Here is a 17,764-nt window from a genome sequence, read left to right on the forward strand (position 1 = left end):
GTTACCAACATAAGACATCCAGGAAGGACCACTGACCCAGGGAGAAGAAAAGCTTAGACTCCACAAGACGCACATCTGAAAAGGACCCCAGAGGGAAGACAGTAAAGCACGATGAGAAAGGCACAATTCAGACCACAAACACTGAACACATACGGGAGAGCATTTTCTGATTGATCCAAAGATCCAATCAGCTGCCAGAACAGCTCATATATACAGAGGAGCTGTTAGGGTTGATCCAGGGAACACAGTCCCGTTGGGAAACGGGAGCCCGACCCTTGACTCCTTCTGGCCACCGCGTGAAACGTAACGTAATCAATGAACGTAATCTGATTGATTCATGTTCACGTGCGTGTTCTGGAGAAAACGCAGCTGCCGCTCGAGTATCCAAGGAGCGTTCGCAAACATGAGAAGCAACCTGGAAACCCCAAAACCCTCTAAAGAAGAGAGCTGCACAGGGCATCGCTGACTCCAGTTGAGTAGGAAGGAAGAGGAGGAAAGAGACAAGGGAAAAATTAAATACTTACGAACTCTTGGGTTAAAGAGTATTTTAAAATTAAAAGAAGAGATGCCTTGGAAAAAAACAACAGGGATGGCACTGGGGTTCACCTGGCTCCAGGCACTCAGGTGGCTCCTTGGGATGTCCCATCCCAGAAATACAACTGTAACCCCACCACCACCAGTGGTACTACTGATGTTGCTACTTTCAAAAATTCCCTCTTGAGATCAAGCACTCAAAAAGGCAAGCCCCGGGACATTCCATCAGTCATCACCAAGATAACCAGAGCCCCAGACCTGCTGGTGGACCGCAGCCCACCTTCCCCTCCCTCAGCTGTGCTCAGATGGGTCACAGGGGACCAGGTGGTGCCCTCACCTGATGGAGGGAAGTCTGGTGGGGCTCCTCCGTGGGTGGCAGGCAGGAAAACCGGGGGCACCAAGCCCGTGAGAGGTTCCCCTACTGCACTAGTTCTTAGCTGAACATATAAGGGCTAATCAGAGTCTCGGATTCAGTTGCTAAGTCGTGTCGGACTCTTCGACCCCAGGGACTGCAGCGCGCCAGGGCTCCTCTGTCCATGGGATTTCCAGCACTACTTGCCATCAACGAAAAGAACTTATTTCTGAAGTTTCTGAGTATTCTTGTAACTCAAAGGAAGCTAAGTGGGGGTCAAGGCACAGGCATCCTCAAATGCAGGATGTGAGGAAAGAGTCGCTATTACATGATGCCGGGGTCTAGGATGAGCTCAAGTGGGTGGGAAGCGAGCAGTGCGCCACGTGGGGTCCAGGTGAGAACGCTAGCACGGCTGATCTGACAGGTGCTGGTGAACGAACATCTTCCAGGGCAATGTCTGGTTTGGGGTCATTTTCAATGCACTTAATCCTCCCACTCTAACGGTGTACGTTTCCACAACTGAACAGCTGCATGCAGAGCCTGGCATTCATGCTTTGGATAAATAACCCTCTCGGATAATATCCAGGCATAAGGAAGACATACAACAGCTTACTCCCTTGGGTTTTTGGATACTCCCTGTGTCCAGGGACACAATAATTACCCTTTTTGGCTCCGGTTTCATCATTGGAAGATGTGAGCAAAGCCACCTACCCTGCTGGCTTTTAGAAGAAGTGAAGTCGCTCAGTCGTGTCCAACTCTTTGCGACCCCATGGACTGTAGTCAGCCAGGCCCCTCCATCCATGGAATTTTCCAGGCAAGAGTACTGGAGTGGGTTGCCATTTCCTTCTCCAGGGGATCTTCCCAACCCAGGGATTGAACCCAGATCTCCTGCATTGCAGACAGATGCTTTACCGTCTGAGCTACCAGGGAAATCCGCTGGCTTTTAGAAGGATCTTATAAATTAAAAGTGAGGGCACCTGTTATACTGAATGCCTCTATCTGTTTGACAAATATTAGCTGCCTTTTCTCCTCTTTCTCCCCTAAACATGTTAAATTTACAGTATACTTTTTTTGTTAAGGACAACGAAGGGGGTTTTAGGTGAATGGGGAGATGACCACCCCAGACCGGCCCATCAGTTTTCACACCCAAACCACTTCTGTACACTCCTGCTAGCCTGGTGTGCAAGCTCTACGGAGCTGTCTATTTGCAATTCCCAGCAGTAAAACCTGAAGGCAAAGGACAACCGCAAGCAACCTGACATATTCAAAGTCACACTTGCTCCAGATTTTCCCATAATGCCTAATTTACAGTGGTCTGCTAAGCCATAAATCGACACTTTGTCCTGAATGCCTTGCACACCTGTTACTAACAACCTTCCAACACCCAGTCCCCATGGGAGTCACCCTCTGCTGTGTGTGTTCCTGCTCATCAAAATAGCCCTGCTTCTTCCCAGAATAATCATCAGACCCTCCATTTAGCAAGCGGCCAATTTCTTGACAATTTCACTAATGACAAAAAAAAAGTGGTATTTATGACATCATTGTCCAGCTTTTAGTTCTGTCCCTTTTAACCTTGATAAAGGAATGGCTTTACTCCGAGAACGTGATGAACAGTGGGTTGTCTGACTGGCGCAGAAGGTGGGACTGAAGTTTTTCCCCAGAAGTAGACGCAGGATTAGCCAGGTGAATTTGGGTTAAACACAGAAATCTTCTGGAAGGCCAGCAAAGCCGCAGCTTTGTGGCTACCAACTCAAGGGGGGCGGAGAAGGGGGCCGGAGAAGGGGGCCGTGGGAGGGGAATGACTGCCAGGCCTGGTGAGCGCGGGGTTGAGGGGGACAGCCATGCTCAGAAATGGCCAGGGACTCCACTGACCAGGGCGAGGCACTTGGATCTGTCTCACCGGGTCCCTCCCATGTCGTTTTATCCAGGCAGCCTCTGCGTCTTGATCCACACCTTCTCCTTTCTGGAACACGAGATGCTACGACTCGATAATCCGACAGCAGGCCCAGTTGCCAAGTGTCATTTGGGTAATGAAGGTCACTCTTAAAACTGTCCAGGGTGGTCGTTTAAACATTCAGATGATTCTACGATACTCTCACAGTAGGTTAGAAGGGCATGGCTCCCCACGTGGGTTGCAGAGTGGGGCAACAGGAGGGGACCCCCAGGTAGCTACAGGGGATCACGGATGTGAGCAGGGAGGCATGGTCATCTGCTCAGCTTCTGGACCCCTTGCAAGTCAGGTTCCTTGTCATCATCTTCCCGGTGGCCTGAGATAAAAGTTCAAAGCCGACTGATGACCCGAAGGACCCACCCTTCCAGATGCCTGCCACCCGCATTTCCCATCCTCTCTGCATGCTCCCAGAAAACTAGCACCTCTATTAGTTCCTGGCATTCACCCAACCGCCCGCCACACATAAGTATCCGTAGGGCTTCCACTCAATTCCTTCGGGGCCCCCACTTAGCAGGGCTTCTCTGGGGAGCCAGTCCTGACCTCCAGCACACCTGGGGAGTCCTGACCTCTTCTCCTGGGACACTGGCGGCCGATTCCTGGCACAGAGGCTGTCCCTGGTGGACTTTCCATCCCCTCCATCCCCACCCCCTCATCAATCTGGGTCACAGTGAGGGAGGAAATGCATGAGTTACAAGAGGGCCTGGTTCTCAAGCCTGATCTAGGGGCTCCCCACCCCCTCAAACTCCATGAGGTGGGCCTGGCAGCCAGGACAAATAACCAGCATGAAAGAGCAGTCCTCCTGCCTCCCGGCCAGCCTGAAAAGTGCCGCCTCATCTTACGCTGAGTGGACGATGACTCACGGGAACCCGGACGCCAAGACAGAGGAGGCAGCCAGGTCCCCCACAAACCATGCTCAGGACACGGGCCAACCAATATTCTGCCCATAACTCAGCATCCCCCTCCTGCCAGAAGGAAGAAGTGCTGTGACGCCAGACTGCAGCTAGAAATCAAAATTACGGCCTTACCATCAGTGGAAGGTATTAAGTACTTTCTGCCCTTAATGAACACACAGGTCTCAGAAATCAAGTCTGCGCCATCACCGTGTGCTAGATCAAAGTGCAGTCCTTCAGGTCACAGCTCCCCAAGGAACACAGAGAGCCCCACGGATCACTCCTGACATCCATAGCGACAGGAGCCTGGCGAGCTCCAAGTGGCAGCTCCTGAAGCCGAATGCATGCACATCAGCCGCTTCCCTTTCCAGCGGGGAGAGGGCCCTGAAGATGTCCAACAGAAACATTTCCCGGGCTTCAGGACACACGACGTCCCCATATGGTACTGTTTCTGAAACTGGCATGCGTGTACATTCCCTAAAACCATGATAAGCACTCCCAGCCCCTGCCTGCCAAAACTCACAAGGTAGAGTGAGCACCCGGTCGGTCAGAAATCAATTCCCCAGGAATTTCCCGGTGCTCCAGTGGCTAAGAATCTGGGCTCCCGATGCAGAGGACCTGGGTTCAATTCCTGGTCAGGGAACTGGGTTCCACATGCTGAAACTCAAGATCCCGAGTACGGCAACTAAGACCCGGTGCAGCCAAATAAATAATTACATTAATTAAAAAAAAAAAAAGAAATCAATTCCTTGCAAAGGAGTGCCAGAGAGGCTGAGACTGATCTCAAAGTTCACCAAGTTTCACTCAACAGATAGAGAAACTCTCCCGGATGTCACTCCCTTTGGACATGCTTTTCTGAGCAGCGATTATGTCTTTGTGTGTGCTCAGTAGCTAAGCTGTGTCTGACTCTGTGACCCATACACTGTAGCCCACCAGGCTCATCTGTCCATGGGATTCTCCAGGCAAGAATACTGGACTGGGTTGCTGTTTCCTCCTCCAGTTATACCTTCACCCAATCATTAATAAAGTTAGAAGTTCTTTATAGAAGTTAAGAATAAAAGAAAAGAAAATCATTGGAAGAAAAAACTTACATGTTTCGAAAGATGTTCACTGCAGTAACTTTTATAATTTGGAAACTGTCTATGAACAAGGGCTTGTTAAGAGGGTGCATCCCCTAAGAGATTGACAGTAAATCTGAGGATGCAGATCTCTACTTATTGATCTGAAGGTATATCAACAATTTTTTGGTAAAAGGCGTCCTATTCATTCAACAGGGAAGGACTAACTGGAGGATAACTGTGCGTCAGGCATCTGGTGAACAAAAACCAAGTTCCCACTTCACCAGCTTGTTGCTTTTGGAAGGATCTGGATTTACATGGCAGAGAAGGTGATGGCACCCCACTCCAATACTCTTGCCTGGAAAATCCCATGGATGGAGGAGCCTGGGAGGCTGCAGTCCATGGGGTTGCTGAGGGTCGGACATGACTGAGCGGCTTCACTTTCACTTTTCACTTTCACGCATTGGAGAAGGAAATGGCAACCCACTCCAGTGTTCTTGCCTGGAGAATCCCAGGGACGGGGGAGCCTGGTGGGCTGCCATCTATGGGGTCGCACAGAGTCGGACACGACTGAAGCGACTTAGCAGCAGCAGGTTTACATGTGAAATTACCTGAAAAACACAAAAATGCCCAGAGCAGTTACCCTGAGTGGCAGAATTCCACTGTGAACTTTTTTCTTCTCTTGCATTTTCTAATGTTTCTAAAGGGGCTCCATGACGGCTCAGATGGTAAAGAATCTGCCTGCAATGCGGGAGACCCAGGTTCAATCTCTGGGTCGGCAAGATCCCTTGGAAAACAGAATGGCAACTCACTCCAGAATTCTTAACTGGGAAATCTCATGGTCAGAGGAGCCTGCTGAAGTATAGTGTATGGAGTCCAAAAGAGTTTGACACAATCAAGTGACTAAAACACACACACACACACACACACACACACACACCGTTTCTAAAATGAACACATAATTACTTGAGGAAGGGAAAAAAAACCTTAAGTGGACACAGTTTTTTAAGAATAAAAAATCACAAAAGACTCTTCCCGAAACAATTCATATATCTAGAAAAGATGTCTGTTGAACACTAGATGCTTCACCTCCCTCCCTGATCCCCCAAGGTAGTGAGGACATGTCAGGCCTTGCAAGAGGCACAGAGCAGCCACTGGCTGCTGGGGCCCCCAGTCTACAAGCCAGGACCATTCTCCACTCCAGGTTTCAGACTGGAGTGAAACTTGCTGACCCCATCCCTCACCTCTCTTCCTGCACCAGGAATTTCAGAGACAGAGCAAAGACTGGGGATTCTAATCCTTAGCCACTTACCGTTATCTTTAAATATCAATACTTACAATGGAAACACATTCTTTAAACATCAGACTGAATATCTAAATAATATCAAACCCCTGCACTCCTGTTTAATTCAGATGGTGAGGCATCACACAAAATCTCTACTTAACATTTAAAAAAAAATCTGCAAGTGTGCACAAGACCCCAAAGGCCACAGTCATGAAAACCTCCCCAGGACAGGTACGGGGCTCAAAGCACAAGAGAGGGTGATGCAGTAAGGCCCATTTCTCCACATGAAAATCTCCCAGCCAGGGAAGTTAAGTGGCACCAACACCGCTTTACAGGTAAGAAAGCCTAGCTTCAAAGAAGTCAAAAAATTTGTCCAAGGTCAAAGCCAGAAGCAAACAGAAGTCAAAGATGCAAACACAGACAGGTGTGTGGGATTTGGAAGCTCATGACATCACCCAGGATAAAATAGATCTCAACAAAGACCACCGGAGACATGCCTGAGAAAAGGAACTTGTCCCATTCCAGTTTGCCCTGACGATGGCCTCAGGTACAAAAAAGTGTTTAGAAGAACATGATGGATGGTCAATCACTTAATTTCTGAATCTCCCCTGATGACTTTCAGTTGCGCAAATCAGACTGTTTCATATTTGGCTGACCGAAAAGAAACATGTGATCAAAATGTGAAACTTCGGTCTCCTAATCCAGGACAGAAAGGTGAAATAGCCTAATGGCTGCGGACCAGCCCAAAACCAGAATAAAGTTTCCCTCCTTAAGATGTCACAAACACTGATTTCTGAAGCCACAAGGGCGAAAAAAACCACAACTTCTGCCAGAGGAGATTTGGGCCAGGATGACAGGGAGGGACAGGGAGAGCGGACCAGAGCAGCTGACTCTTTCTACTATCATTGCCATCACCCCCACCTGCTGCTTTGAGAGGCCCTGGCTCACAGGCCTGGCCCAGAGCTTGACATGAACTGTTATATGCAGAACAGTGACTCCAGCCATCATCCCCAGTTAAATTCAAACACGAGGCTTTATTTTCCACTTCTCTAAGGGACACACAACAAACATCTGACACCACTTGTCAAAACAACGATTCTCAGGGTAATTTTCGAATGTTTAAACGAAGCTGCATTTTTCACATATTCCATTTACAGACGGTCCCTGACTTACTGGATGTTATTACCGACTCACTGGACATAAGTGTGAGCAAACTCCGGGAGATGGTGAAGGACAGGGCACCCTGGCAGGCTGCAGTCCATGAGATCGCAGAGTCAGACATGACCTAGTGACTGAACAAGCTGGCTCAGTGGTAAAGAAATCTGCCTACCAGGGCAGGAGATGGGAGTTGATCCCTGGGTCGGGAAGATCCCCTGGAGAAGGGAATGGCAACCCCCTCCAGTATTTTCGCCAGGAAATCCCATGGATAGAGGAGCCTGGCAGGCTACAGTTTATGATCCCAAAGAGTCTGATGTGACTCAGTGACTAAGCACAGGCGTGTGCACCTGACTTACATCTCTTGACTTTACCAGACTGTGAAAGCAACACGCACTGAGTAGAAACAGGACTTCAGATGTTCAATTCCGCTCTTTTCTGAGGCTAGTGTATGTGGGTCTCACAGTCTTCCGTGATGCTGGGCAGGGCAGAGAGTGACCACTGGGGCTAAGAACAGACACAAAACTATTCTGCACCCAATCATTCTGTCTTTCATTTTCAGTACAATATTCAATCAATTATGTGAGCTATTCAACACTTCATTACCCAACAGGCTTTGTGTTTGATGACCCTGCCCAACTGTGGGCTAACAGTGTTCAGAGCATGCTGAAGTTAGGGAAGGTTAAGCTACGACTCTGGGGAGCTTAGATGTATTAAATGCATTTTCAGTACGTTCGGCATACAATGGATTTCTCAGTACATAACCTCATCTGAAGTCGAGGAAGAGCTGTACCTTCCTGTATCCCAAAGTTATAAAAATTAAAATCCTTTCCAAAAGGGTGATAGCACGAACAGGTAAACAAAGGCAGGAAGTTGGGGTAAGTGAGACAGCAAAGGGCAGAGCTGTGAAGGGACTGCTGGGCAGCATTTCAAGTCAGTTGATTATTATTCAAAGGAATTGCTTTCCTCCTCTGGTATAATTTTTAGCTGTGAAGATAAGAAGAGACCAGCAGTATCGCTGCTTCATGGTTATAGGGCAATCACTGCCCTGGTCTCCACCCTGCTCCCTCCTGGTTCACAGGATGTGCTGTCTGTACAGCAAGGATGCGAAGAAAAAGAAAGTGCAGCCCCTTGTCCAGCAGAGCCCCGCCCAGGGGGATGACAGCAAGGAAGCAGTGGTCAGCTCCTGACCTCAGCAGTCAGAAAAGGCTTCCCTGAGGAGACTCAGGGAGCAGGGTCTTGGAGACAAATGAGGACAGTCCCCCCCTTACCCCCAAAAAGGCTGGTAAAAACAAGCTGCAGATGTACAACATGAAAAGGCATGGAGGAGGGGGTGAGGGGGAGTCTTTTAAAGAGTTAGTCCCCATGACAACCTCTCACACCCACCTCTTGCCCTCACAGTCCCCGGGGCCACTCACCCCCTCATTGGACCTCCATCACTCTGTACTGGTCCTACGCCCCCTCCTTTCAGCGCCCCCACCAGGCCTCCACAGCCTCAGCATCCCAGCCCCTCTGACATAATTCCAGGTCCTTCCTGCCTTGACATCCTCAAATGACACTAACACTCAGTGTCCGTGGGCTACATGTCTCGTCCTTGGTTTTCTAGAATCTTCCTCAGGAGCACAATCACACGGTCCTAACAAACCAAACCAGGGGCCCCTGGTCTTCCAGGTGTTACTTCTCTGATCATTCATGACCCAGAATTGTCCTGTTTGTGCTGGGCTCCCAGACCCCTTCCTCAACATCCCAACCTCCTCCTGGGTGCCTTGTCACCATGGAGTGACTGAGAGGGGTGCTCCCAGGCCTGCTCCCCACTCAAGTCTACAGTGAGCTCTTCCAGGGTGATGGTTCGGCTCTAAGGAAGTGAGCCTCCAGCCAGCCCCTCTCACACAGCCGCTCCCTGACCCTGCGTGTGTATCACACGAGACAGATGCCTCCTTGAGCCTGCGTCTCAGGCCTGGTGGCCCCTTCCTGGTCCCAAGCTGCTCACAAGCCTGGCTCAGCCCATCTCCTTCCCACACGCTTGCTGCCTCTCAAGGAAGCACTTACATTTTAAATAATTTGACTGCTAATTATGATAGCGAAAAAGTAGTCAGCTTATGTGCAACCAAGCTCAGACTCTTAAAGGGCCCTCAGCCATCGAGTTTCTCCCTTCTCCCCTCGTACGATCCTAGGAAGGCCCTGTGGATGCCAACTCTGTCTCCCTTACTCCACACGGTTCAACTCCTTGGCTTCAAAAACAGAGTTGACCACTCCTAGTCCCTAGTTTCCTTCTTATACAAATTCCCTACCTCGGTGGAGTTCAACCCTGGACACACATCAGACTGCTGATTCCACTGCTGCTGCTGCTAAGTCGCTTCAGTCGTGTCTGACTCTGTGCAACCCCATAGACGGCAGCCCACCAGGCTCCGCCATCCTTGGGATTCTCCAGGCAAGAACACTGGAGTGGGTTGCCATTTCCTTCTCCAATGCATGAAAGTGGGAAGTGAAAGTGAAGGCGCTCAGTCGTGTCCGACCCCACGGACTGCAGCCCACCAGGATCCTCCATCCATGGGATTTTCCAGGCAAGAGTACTGGAGTGGGGTGCCATTGCCTTCTCCAGCTGATTCCACTGGGGAGCTTTTAAAATTTCCCAAGTGGCACTAGAGGTGAAGAATCTGCCTGCCAGTGGAGGAGATGTGGGTTTGATCCCTGGGTCAGGAAGATCCCCTGCAAATGGCAACCCACTCCAGTATTCTTGCCTGGAGAACTGCCATGGACAGAGGAGCCTGGGGGGCTACAGTCCACAGGGACATGACTGTGTGCATACGCATACACATAGGAGCCTTGAGTTTAGAAGCACTCGGCTCTTGCTGGTCAAATTAGGCTACTGAGCGACATCCAAATCCTTTCAGAACATACAGCTCCCAGGCAGCCATGGTCCAAGCAGAAGCCAGGCAACCATTTCACCCGTTCTACAAGGGGGCTGGGCTGGTGAGCTCAGTGCAATGAAAGGCAAGCTGAAGCCCACTCTTCCTGGCTACACAGATCTTCAGATACTTCATAATAATATTGCCAGACCCAACTGGCAGCTTGAACTCAGCCATGGGGGCAGGATGTACATGAGGGCAGTTGGCAGATGCTCGCATCAAGGCTCTTTGTTTTTCCCCTGAGAGCAGGTTGACCAGCACACTTCAGGCTCAGAGACCAAGGAAACATTTGAATTCCTTTTATGCTTGCAGACCTTAGCAAGCTTCCCTGTTTCATGAGAATGGGGCAGCGTTTTCCTCAGTGAAGCAAGCTGGGAGAACAGGGAAGGGGCGGGAGAGTGGAGAAGGTGATTTAATAAGAATTTGGAACCACAAAAACTCTTTCACAGAAAGGATTCTTTTCAATTGGTTCAGAAGAGCTGGACTACCAGGCATCCGCTCGGAGTTCCCTGAAGACGAGGCTTCACGGAGCAGATAAGACTAATCTCATTAGTGTCTCCTTTATTTGATTGTACAGTGGAAGGTGGAACTTATCTTACATTTACTCAACAGCCTTCCTATAATCTTAATCTTATTCTAGTGACCCCATCTGCCCAGAATACCCTCTTTTCATGGTACAAGGACAAACTTCAGAGCAGATTCTGAGCTGTCCCCAACTTCAAAATCACCATCTTCCAAATACCTCAAACTTTACCTTGTAGACAGGGTGCAAGGGCATGGCCCTCTGGGGGACAAAGGTGCAAACACATTGCCTTCCATTTAGGCTGCAAAGATTTCTCAGGTTTTGAAGATTTCACCACCTTTTTGTTATCACTGTCTAAAGGAGGTAGGCACTCTGCTATTTCCATGCCTGTGTCTTCACGCTCCCGAAGGTGTGACTTGTTTCTTTCATTTAGGCACACGGGGAGATGTGATGAAGAGCTCTGGGTTCAGGCAGGTACGGGTTTAAATCCCAGCTCGAGTACTTACTGGACAATAAGGCTGGAGGAGCGACTCCAGTTCTGGTAGTTTTCCTGTAAAAGGGAAACCCTCACAGTTTTTGTGAGGATTTTAAAGTCTGCATGCTGGATCAGGTCCATCACAAACCCTTAGCAAGCAATCCCTGTTTTGTGCTCAGGTGTGTCCGACTCTGTGATCCCATGGACTGTAGCGTGCCAGGCTTCTCCATCCACGCAATCTCCCAGGTGAGAATATTGGAGTGGGTTGCCGTTTCCTCCTCCAGGGGAATCTTCCTGACCCAGAGATGGCACCCAGGGATCGAACCTGTGTCTCCTGCATTGGCAGGCAGATTCTTTACCATCGTGCCATCTGGGAAGCCCAAGGGATCCACATTACAACACCCCAAATCTCAACTTACAAGTCCATATTTGCTTACCAGTGGTTTGGGAAGATATTTTGTACACTTGGCAGATGGGAGGCAGTGATGAACTGTAAAGAATTTCACCCTTCCTAGAATCACATCACATACTCTTGTGTCAACATCCTTCCCCCAGACTCTGGTCCTGAATGCATCAGATGCTGTCCAGTAACACATCATGCCCGCAGGGCCCATGGAGAAGCAGGCTCAGGCTTCCTGGAAGACCCTGGTAAGTAGTTGGGTGTTTAGGGGCTTGCTGAATTATTCTTCCTGTCACTCTCTCCCTGGAGGGTGAAGGCAGAATGAGGGGCTTCTATTATGCAAGCAGTGGGGAGGCAGGATCCAGCTTGCAGAAAGCTGAGTGTCAACACTGGACTGCTCCGGGCTCCCCTCCTGGCCCTGAGGTCAGGGTTAAGTCTATTTAGCTGCCCAGTTCCTGGCTGTCAGGCGGTGCCCTCAGGATAAAGCAGTCCCAGTGCTCATCTCCAGGGCCTTAGGAAACACATCTCAGGGGACTGACTCCAATTCTCAGAAGAAATATTGCAACGTGGCCCAATTCAGGTGTTGAATTTGAAAAGAACCAAGCTAAAGAAAACCCACGTGGCTGGCCCCAACCCCACAAGGCACACACAAGCCTGTTTCCTCAAACAGGGAGCCACGGTGGTTTGCCCCCAGCTGGGGTAAGGTCAGCCAGGGCCCAGTGAAGTGGCTTCTCACCTTGTTCGGACCAAGGGCTCCCCTAAGAAGCTGAGGGAAGCCAGGTGGCCTCCTGCCTTGCAAGAAGGAAGCGCACACATCCTTCCCACACTTAACTGGCCCGGAAGCCAGGATTTAAACATGGGAGCAGCCTCCCAGGACCCAGGGGCGTCAACCTCGTTCCTATTAGCATATCTTATTATCACACCAATACCATTAGAATGAGAAAAAAGTCTGTTGAAGCAGCCTGCAGGGAAACAATTCCAGGCTGCTGGGTGACTAGAAATTGAGTTAGCAAACAGCACAGGAGAAAATCCAGGACTCCCCCTTCCTCCTAACTCAGAGAACATTCCGGGCACAACACTAAGAGCCCAGGAGCCTGGAAGGATACTTATCAGTAACTCGTCCAGCCCACTTTCTGGGTCCTTCCGGAAAGCCCCCTGTGTCTGGACTGTGCTCAGCTCCTAGCCCTTGGGCAGAACAAAGTGCTGGTGGGAGTGACAATTTAAAAAAAAATGAAACTATCAAATGACAAACTGGAACCCTCCAGACCTGCTACACAGAGAGGCGCTTCCGTCACGGCTGCTTTGCCAGGGGAACAAAAGGCAACCTGTGTGGCACCTCAGATGGCTCCGGCTCCAGCTTTTAGTATCTGAAATTAACAAATGATCCGAGTCCCTCCCAATTGCTTTCAAAGGCTCCTTAAAGCATGGTGCCAGAGTCTTGGGACAACAGGAAAAAAATTAAAGCTCACAGGAGCTTCTCAGGCACCACAGATCTGAGCAGGTCATTGTTCATCTGGTAAACAAGAGTGCCGTAAAACAAATGCCTAGGAAGCCAGGGTTTTCACTGTCTGAGTCCTTCTCCCAGAACTAACTGCTCCCTCTCAGATCAGCGTGGCCTCGGCATCAGGCCTATGAACCCTGCGGCTTTAATGCCAAAGCCCCCTTACACTCTGGGCATCTGCCCATGTGCATAAAGCAGATAGGGGAGACGGATAAGGGGGTTCTGTCTCCTTCCAAGCCTCCCACGCCCCATTTCCTGAGGGACTCGGCCTGGAAAGCCAGTGCTGAGCAGGGAGCCGGGAACCTTCTCCAGACTCCACTGGACACTCCCGTCTCCTAGTCGGGATGACCAGGTGGGAGGTAGACTGACTGTTTTATTTGATGAGGAAAGCAAAGGACACGAATGAAATGCTTCCTAGCCCCTCAAAGTATAGCCGCTGTCGATGCAAGGATGTCGAAATGCTTTGCAAACCACCCATTAATTTTTATGGTGCCCCTGAGAAGCAGATTGAGAATCATTACCTTCATTTTTACAAGGCAAGGAACCCAAACCACAGCCAATCTCCTCTGAGCCAGTGGTCTAGCTGACTGCCGGCTACTCTCTCCATCTCCGGCCTGCAGAAGGCACGGAAAACACCACCCACTACAAAGGGGGGGCCCGGGGCCTGAGAAGGCAGCCAGGTCCAGACACCCAAACTTTGGTGCTCAGAGACAATCAGGTTTAAAAGGGGGGAGGGGGAGAGCTTCACAAAGGGATTGCTTTCATTTAGTCAAGAGAGGTTCAACGTCTAAACTTACCGATTAGATCAGCAAGGGGGTGCAATATGAATATCAAAGAAGGTAAATACTGAAGCCGGTAGGAACTGTGGGATCAATGATGGTTTCTGTTTTACTGTTTATATTTCTGTGCTTTCCACCCAGAAAATACAGTGTTTCTGTGATCCGAACAAAAGTTGTGTGTGAACTTCTTACTACTAATAAAGCACACAGTACCGATCTAGTTGCACTAACTTGGAAAGAAAACCGCGGATAACATCCTGCCCGGGTTCCCTTTTTGAATCGCATTGACCGGTAAGGCTCCACCGGCCTCTCCGCACGCAGGAAGCCCGGCCGCCGTCCCCCTGGCGGCACCGGGGGCCGCCCAGCACCCTCGGGAGAAGGGCCAGAGCGGCCTGGTCCCCTCGCTACCCGGCCGGCCGGGGCTGGGAGCCGCCGGCCTCCAGGGATAGGGTCCTACAGACCACCAATACGCATCGCGGAGCCGGCTTCCCGCGAAACACCACTTAGCAACGAGCGTCTCCGCCAGCCTTCCCCGCCCGCCCGCCCGCCGCCGCCGCCGCCGCCGCCGCTGCTGTCACCTCGCGGCTGTGGGTCACCGGACGGCGAAGCCAGAAATCAGGATTCTCATTTCCATCCTAAAATGAGGGGGTCTCGGAAGAAGTTGAAACACGCATTGTCATAAGTTTAACCCCGGACTGAGCGCCCTTCCTTTCGCCCGGGACCCGCGCCAGAGAAAGCCCCGGCGCCTCCAGACCTCGGAGCACCCACGGCCCCCCAAGCCGAGCGCCCCGAGGACGCGAACAGTCGCCGAGGAGGGTCACCTCTCAGGGCCGGCCTTGCTAGGACCAGGGAAGGGGGATCTGCCGGGCTCACGCGGGGGCCGTAAGTGCGGCTCGGTTCCTGGAACCCCGAGCCAGGCCAGCCTGCGCCGAGGTGACGGAGTCCCCGGGGAGCACGAGGGGCGCGCAAGGCTTCCCGAAGCCGTCCGGCGCCAGCCGCGCCCGGGCACCCCCGGGTCCCCCAACTCGGGCGGCGGGGGATAACGATCGGCACCCGCGAGGCGCGCAAAGCCGCCGAGCCCCAGAAGGCGCCGCGGGAGCGCGGCCGGGCACGGGGCTGGAGCCGCCCGCAGGGGCCGGCCCGGGCGCGCAGCCTGCCTACCTGGCTCGCATTGCGTCCCGCGGGCTCCTGCGGTTCTCCCCGCGGTCTGGGAGCGCGCCCGGGCCGGCACCGCGCGCCGATCCGCGGGAACCACCGCGCGGAAGCAGCTAGTTGCCGGGACCGCCGAGAGTGCTGGGAGCTCTCGGCCCCCGCCTGGGAGGGCTGAGGGTGGTCCCCGCTCCGGGGCGGGGCGTGCGAGGCGGGGCGCGGGGCGCGCGAGGCGGAGCGCGGGAGGCGGGGACCAGGGAGCGGGCAGCAGTGGTGGGGCGGGGGTGTCTCCTGGCCCGGGCGGGGTCAAGACGGCGAGGTCTTGGAGCGGGATCGCGGGGGAAGGGTGGTCCTGCGCCGGAGCGAGGCGCCTTGGGCGGTAGGAGACAGAGACTGAGCCGAGCGCCCTGGAGAGACAGTGGTGGGACGACGCCCAGGGCCAGTAGGCGACCGGGTCCTAGCCCGGGCCTCCCGGAGCCAGGGGCGGAGCGCGGACAGGCAGGGGGCAGGGAGAGCTCGGAGGGGGCGGGGCCCAGAAAGCGGCCAAAAGGCGGGAGCGGGGTGGGAATGAGTGGTGGGCGTGGTCATGGCGGGGGGCGGGGCCTTCCTGGGGGGGTGGAGAGGAGGGCGTGGGGCGGAGAGGAGGGCGTGGGGCTGAAAGAAGCAGAGGGCGGAGCCGAGCGGATGTGGCCTGGGGCCTGGGGGAGCGGCGAGCGGCGGGGGCCGGGATGCGGGGCGGGGTACGGACAGGCAGGGGGCGGGGAAAGCTTGGAAGGGGCGGGGCCTAGAAAGTGGCCAAAAGGCGGAGGCGGGGTGAGATTGATTGGTGGGCGTGGTCACGTCGTAGGGCGGGGCCTGCGTTCGGTGGAAAAAGCAGGGGGCGGAGCCGAACCTTTGAGGGGCGGGGCCGAGCTGCTGAGGCCTGGAGGCTGGGGGACTGGCAGGCCGCGGGGGCCGGGAGGCGGGGGCGGGGCCGAGCTGGAGTGCGGTGAGGCCGGGCTGGGGAGCGCTCGCAGGCGAGGGTCTGGCGCCGCGTCTCCCCGGGCCGCGGCGAGGATCCGGCCTCGGCGTCTCCTCCTCTTCCTCCTTTAGGTGGGGGCCCCGGAGCGAGGCCCAGGAGGCCGGGCCCCTCCGGAACCGTGGTGGTTGGTACCGAGCAGATCTAGAGGTGGCGGTCGTCTCGAGACGTTTTGGCAGCGCTCGCAAGCCCCTGGCATCTTCCTCCGCCCACCCCTTCTCTAGGAGCCCCAAGCAGAGACCCCTGGGTGATGTTCTGATCCGCAGACTGGTTGGCGTCGGCCAGATCGCGGACATGGGCACATGATTCTCAAAACCTTTCTTACACTCGTCTAGGACCGTAGAGAAAAAAAAAAGCATGTGGGGACCAGCGCAAAGTTTAAAAAGTAAGAACAAGAAAAAAAGGCAGTCGCGTGGAAAATTACAAAGAATTTCCTGCTGAGCAGATCGCAAATGGAATACACAGCATCTGGCCGTGTACAAGTTCTCTGGTCGGTACACCGCTGGGTCATCAGTGCCTAGAATATGCCTGGCACGTAGTAGGTACTCAATTAATTCCCAGTGAATGAACACACCACTTACTGTGTGGCAAGCAGTTTCCATGGACTGGAACATTTAATCTCCCCCAAATCCCACACTTGGCTACCCTCATTAGTCCATTTCACGCCTGAGTACACTGAACCTTGGAGAATTAATTTGACAGCAGGAAACTGGTAGAACCAGAGTGACCTGAAGCCACTCAGGAGGTTGGGCTCTAGCCATTTCGAGGACCACTAGTTACCATATTGAAGAACTGGGTGCCCCATGCAATGCAGAAACCAGGAGGAAGAACAGGTCTTGGGGGGGGGGGGGGAAGCTAACATTTGTTGTTCCATGCCCAGAAATATTGTGGCTCAGCTGGTAAAGAATCTGCCTGCAGTGAGGGAGACCTGGATTCGATCCCTGGGTTGGGAAGATCCCCCGGAGAAGGGAAAGGCTACCCACTCCAGTATTCTGGCCTGGAGAATTACATGGACTATACAGTCCATGGGGTCACAAAGAGTTGGACAGACTGAATGACTTTCGCTTTCGCTTGACTTTTGCTTGAGTCATTCCCCGCTGTTACCTAGCAAAGTCGATATTATTACTATTCTCATTGTGTAGATGACTTTAGGCCTTATGTGCTGCTGTCATGAGCCCTTGGGCCATGAGTCTAAATTCAAATCTTGGGTTTTCTGGAGCCCAAGCCCTTGCAACCTCATTGGTCTTTGAGATCACCCTTTAACTTAGGGATCTGATTTACTGCCACTTCAATTTGAAGTTCCTGATGAATTTTTGGAAGGAGACATTGGAAGACAGATACATGGACCTAGAAGGGTGGACACTGGTGTTTTGATTTGGGTATCATCCATGTGTCAGTCACTCAGTCGTCTCTGACTCTTTGTACCCCATGGACTGTAGCCCGCCAGGCTCCTCTGTCCATGGAATTCTCCATGCAAGAATACTGGAGTAGGTTGCCATATCCTCCTCCAGGGGATCTTCCCGTCCCAGGTATCAATCCTGCGTCTTCTGCAACGTCTGCACTGGAAGGGAATTCTTTACCACTGAGCCACCTGGGAAGCCCGTCATCTATGTGTTAGGACAACTGAATTCCTGAAAATAGATACAATTAGCCTTAAAATGTATGCTATGGATTTCAAAGGGAAGCTGTCACCCTGAAAAGACCTCAGAAGAAGGGTGTAAAAGGCATGTGGGAGGCCTAGGGGGTCCTTAGTAGTCTTAAGTACACATTTGGAGCACTGGCCTG

General features: G+C 52.5%; 1 protein-coding gene across 1 annotated transcript in view; it reads right to left on the reverse strand.

Annotated features, from left to right (window-relative positions):
• The window catches only part of SH3BP4 (SH3 domain binding protein 4), a 99,699-nt gene extending 84,269 nt beyond the window's left edge, over positions 1 to 15,430 (reverse strand). Inside the window, exon 1 of the mRNA XM_018040868.1 lies at positions 14,974 to 15,430. The gene's annotated coding sequence lies outside the window, so the exon portion shown is untranslated. The remainder of the gene's footprint in view (positions 1 to 14,973) is intronic.

Source organism: Capra hircus, chromosome 3 (assembly GCF_001704415.2).
Source record: "Capra hircus breed San Clemente chromosome 3, ASM170441v1, whole genome shotgun sequence".
Lineage (NCBI taxonomy): Eukaryota > Metazoa > Chordata > Mammalia > Artiodactyla > Bovidae > Capra > Capra hircus.